This window comes from Dipodomys merriami, unplaced genomic scaffold (assembly GCF_024711535.1).
Source record: "Dipodomys merriami isolate MVZ:Mamm:240054 unplaced genomic scaffold, mDipMer1.0.p SCAF_592, whole genome shotgun sequence".
In the NCBI taxonomy this organism is placed as follows: Eukaryota; Metazoa; Chordata; class Mammalia; order Rodentia; family Heteromyidae; genus Dipodomys; species Dipodomys merriami.
Window position 1 is genome coordinate 205,588 of NW_027206171.1, and position 5,668 is coordinate 211,255.

Consider the following 5,668-nt stretch of genomic DNA (forward strand, 5'->3'; position numbering starts at 1 on the left):
CTCAACAAAATTTTGGCCAATCGACTTTAACAATTCATCCAAAAAATCATACACCACGATCAAACAGGATTCATTTCAGGGATGCAAAGCTGGTTCAATATATGCAAATCAATTAATATTATTCATCACATCAACAGGAGCAAGAACAAGAACCACATGGTTATCTCAATAGATGCAGAAAAAGCATTCGACAAGATCCAACACCCCTTTATGATGAAGGTTTTGGAAAAATTAGGAATCCATGGCACATTCCTCAATACAATAAAGGCTGTATATGACAAACCTACAGCCAGCATTATACTCAATGGTGAAAAACTAAAGCCATTTCCTCTTAACTCAGGAACAAGACAAGTATGTCCACTCTCTCCACTTCTCTTCAATCTAGTATTAGAATGCCTAGCTACAGCAATAAGACAAGATGCAGACATAAAGGGGATCCAAACAGGGAAAGAAGAAATAAAACTCTCCCTCTTTGCAGATGACATGATCTTGTATTTAAAGAATCCCATAGACTCCACTCCCAAATTATTCAAGCTGATTCAAAACTTTGGCAAAGTAGCAGGTTATAAAATTAACCCCCAAAAATCAATGGCTTTTCTGTATGCCAACAATGAGAAAAGTATGGCTGAATTTAGGAAAGCAACTCCATTTGTAATAGCCCCACAAAAAATAAAATACCTAGGAATTAACTTAACTAAAGAAGTGAAGGACCTCTATGATGAAAACTTTAAAATCTTGAGAAAGGAAATCAACACAGAACTTAAAAACTGGGAAAACCTCCTGGATTGGCAAGATTAACTTCGTGAAAATGGCAATACTTCCCAAGGCTATCTACAAATTCAACGCAATACCTATCAAAATTCCACCCTCATTCTTCAAGGAAATAGAAGAGGCAATCCAAAAATTCATATGGAACAATAAAAGACCCCGAATAGCAAAAACACTCCTCAATGGAAAGAACACTGCTGGAGGAATATCAATACCAAATTTCAAACTCTACTATAAAGCCATAGTAATCAAAACAGCTTGGTATTGGCATAAGAACAGACCTCAGGACCAATGGAATAGAATTGAAAACCCAGAAATGAACCTACAGACCTATAGCCATCTAATCTTCGATAAGGGAGCTAAAACAATAGAATGGAAGAAAGACAGCCTCTTCAGTAAATGGTGCTGACAAAATTGGTTAACTACATGTAGAAAACTAAAGCTAGATCCTTATATATCACCCTGCACGAGAATCAACTCCAAATGGATCAAAGACCTTGAACTCAAAGCAGACACTCTGAAAACATTACAAGATGGAATAGGATAAACCCTAGGTCTCCTTGGCTCCGGCCGAAATTTTCAGAATAGAGACCCGGAAACACAACAAATCAAAGAAAGGTTGGACAAATGGGATTGCATAAGGTTGCAGAGCTTCTGTAGGGCAAATGACATAGCTAGCAAGATCAATAGAAAGCCCACCGATTGGGAGAAGATCTTTACTAGCCATACAACGGACAAGGGTCTCATATCTAAAATATACTTGGAACTCAAAAAATTAAACCACCCAACAACAAATCCTCAAAGAAACAACTGCCCAATAAATAAGTGGGCGAAAGACTTAAAGAGAAGCTTCTCTGAAGAAGAAAGAAGGATGGCCAATAGACACATGAAGAAATGTTCAACATCCCTAGCCATAAAAGAAATGCAAATCAAAACAACATTGAGATATCACCTCACTCCAGTTAGAACAGCAAAAATCAAGAACTCTAACAACAACAGATGCTGGAGGGGATGTGGACAGAAAGGAACCTTACTTCATTGTTGGTGGGAATGTAAACTTGTTCAACCACTTTGGAAAGCAGTATGGAGGTTCCTCAAAAGACTTCACATAGATCTCCCCTATGATCCAGCAATCGCACTTTTGGGCATTTACCCAAATGTATACAAACAAGACCACACTAAAGCTACCAGCACAACAATGTTTATTGCAGCATTATTTACCATAGCTAAGATATGGATCCAACCCAGATGCCCCTCAGTAGATGAATGGATCAAGAAAATGTGGTATATATACACAATGGAATTCTATGCCTCCATCAGAAAGAATGACATTTCCCCATTTGTTAGGAAATGGAAAGGCTTGGAAAAAATTATATTAAGTGAAGTAAGCCAGGCCCAAAGAAACATAGGTCCCATGGTTTCCCTTATTTGCAAAATCTAGTATAGGTATGAGTCAAGCGGAACAGGTCAGATAATGTGATGTTAGGAAAACGAACCCTTAAATATGTATTTTAATGTTTTCGTTTCTTTCATGCATGTGTTTCTAATGCATTTATAAGATTATTTCTTTGTTTCTTTGTATGTCCCTCCCCCTCAGTGTAATCCCCGCTTTCCCTTTATTAGATGTCAGTATAACATGTGGAGGAGATGGGGACAAACAAGTCGTTTAAGGATTCAGGTGGACCTGTTGCAACAATGAAAATTACAAAATGTCATGTCAAAGCAAGCTTTACAATGTCGGTGTGGGGGGGGCAGGGGGGTGTGATTGGTTGTGGGGGAGGGGGGAGGCTGGGAAGGGAGGTTATGGGTAAACAAAGGAGGAGGCTGCAATGCTTGGTAAGAAATGTATGCATTATCCTGCCCATGTAATTGTAACCCCTCTGTACAGTATGTTCTCAAATAAAAAAAAAAAGAGTAACATCAGAGTGATGAGAGAAAAAAGTGAAGCACATAGGTTATGATTCATAAAGCCATGAGAATACAGAATTTTCTGAAGTTATTATAAGGTAAAATGAGAACTAGTGAATATTATAAAGCAATGAGAAATTAATTAGGACCAGGTGGAAATGGCTTGTGTTTATATTCCTAGCTACTCAAGAGGCTGAGAATCACAGGTCAAAACAGGGAGTAGTTGAATCCATGCAACTCTTATCTCTATGAATCCAGAAAAAGGATGTTAAGGGACGTGTGGCTTAAATAATCCACCAAGTGAAGTAAGAGTGTGAGGTCCTGAGTTCAAGCCACAGTATTAACATTCAAAATATGGTTTACTAAACAGCTGTGCAATCAGACGTCATTTCAGGAGCCTGGAAAACATCAATGAAAGCCTCAATCAAACTATAGGAGGGGTGCTGAAATGAAAGGAAGAGACAGAAACATATGTGCATGAATCCTTACCTCAGTGTGTTGTACTTTGAAGTATGAATGGAGATCAGACCTCCATATGTTCATATTTTTTTCAAATTAGTTCTAAAAAACTATGTGTCTTATTACACAGGAGCAACAAGAGCATTTCCTTTGTGGAGTAGACAGAATCCTTGCTGACTATATGAACAACAACCACATGATTTAAATGAGAGAGAAGAATAAAGTATTTCTTTTTTTCAATTCAAGGTTTTCTGTTTTATTTTTAATAAGATTTTTATTGTAGAAATACTGTACAGAGGGGTTACAGTTGCATGAGCAAAGTCATGAGTACATTTCTTATCAAGCATTGTTGCCCCCTCTTTTGTTTTTCCCCTACCATCCCTTCCCTCTTACCTCCACAACTACACTTCCCCCACACACCTAAATTGCAAAGTTTGTTTTTCAACCTAGTGTCTTGTACATCTCATTGTTACAATGGTTCAACCTGTATACCTATTTAACATTTTGTTTTTTCCATTCCCCTCCCCAAATTATACCAACATCAAATACAGTGAAAACAGGATATACCGTGAGGGAGGGACATACAAAGCAACAACAAAAAATCACATGGTACCTTATAAATACATTAGAAACAATAGCAAGCAAGCAAGAAACAAACAAAAACACTTGTGTCCCTGTCTTGGGGTTCATTTCGCTTAACTTCATCTCATATGTACATAGCTATTGACCTTTTTTACTTCTGAGACCTTTATATTTGATAGACTCAAATCACCTGTTACCCATGTACAGGTAAGACACTGAGACCTAAATAGGAGGTGAATAATTTTAAGTTGGATAAAGGGAATAAATATACTTACTTGAGATTTGATGTAGTTACCTTCTGAAGGAGTGTTACATTTCCATAGGTACCTGAAGTCATGTGTACCAGACTGAAACTTAAAGATATGTAAGGTACAGAAAAGATTTGACACTCAAATTAAAAAGAAAAAAAAGTAACTTTTTAGAATGAAATAAAAAGAGCCATAAAGAAAAAGAGCCATAAAGGAAGAAAATGTGTACATATACAGACATTCTTACACAGAATAATACAATATTACCAATAGCTAATATGTAGTAAGGGCTTATCTGGTATCAAATATTTGGTTAGGTGCTTTGAATTCATTAGTTTTCTTTACTTTCCCAAACAATTTTAGAAAGCAGAACTAGAATGGGTGCCTGTGGCACACGCCTGTAATCCTAGCTACTCAGGAGGCTGAGATCTAAGGATGGCAGTTCAAAGCCAGCCTGGGCAGTTAAGTCCATGAGACTCTTATCTCCAATTAACCACCAGAAATCCGGAAGTGGCACTATGGCTCAAGTGGTAGAGCATTCTCCTTGAGCAGAAAAGCTGAAGGACAGTGCCCAGGACCAGAGTTCAAAACCCATGACCCGGAAAATAAAAGCATAACTGGGATGATTCCAATTTTATTTTATTTTTTTAGTAAAATACACATAAAGAAGTGACCAACTTAGTCATCCTTTAGTAATTGCCCAACCTTAGGAAGATGGGAAAATGTCCAATCTTAAACTTGGATCATATGAATCTATTATTTGTTCTTTTCCTTCCCAGATTTTACTGTCTTGTAACATGGATGTCAAGATCTCCTTGAACTTGAGATTCTCCTGTGTCAGCCTCAGGAGAACGGGGTTATAGAAAAGTATCAGTGCTCACATTTTTAATGTACATAGTTCAACACAGTAAACACTGGGAAAGGCGATCATAGTTCAACCACAATATTCTGTGTTTGGTCGTTGAAGTTATTCCAGGATGAGAGACTCTTTATTCTGGGTTTAAATTAAAGCAAGAACTAAATAGTGTGGGGAGGGGTTGTCACTACATGTTGGGCAGGACCTCAGGACAATTTAGATAAAGGAAGAAGATTTGGAAAGCATAACAGGACCCTGATCTTGACACTGGGCATCTTTCCACAACAAAATTAAGTTTTTAAAAATGAAAACTTTCAGCCAAAAAAGAGAAAATGATGTATCTGGGCACTCCTCTATGTCACTCATTCAGGAAAAAAATATGTGAAGTAAATAACAGATGATGAGTGCTTCTTATGGAACGTGTAAAACAGTCTTCTTGAAATGCTAAGCTCTGCTTCTCAAGCTTTGTGTAGCAAAGTTGTCACTAACAGCAAAAAATATGCCAAATTTGGGATTGGAAAAAATGTCCTAGTGATGTCATTATCTTCTTGCATTTGGAAACCAAATAGTAATTGAACACACACATGAAACTTAAGTTCAGTATGTATATACTTAGTGACCAGGGAACAGCAATGAAAATAAGGTGTACTTTATTTAAATGAATATGCCTAAAATACTCATTTTTTTAAATTATTAACTAAATTTTATTAAGACTAAAGATGGCGACCAGTGATTATGGGTTAATCTTGCCTATGCACTTCAATACTGTGGCATCTAAATATGTACTAATTAAATTTAAATTCACCTCTATTAACTACATTTAAATAAATTAAATGCACAGTAGTTC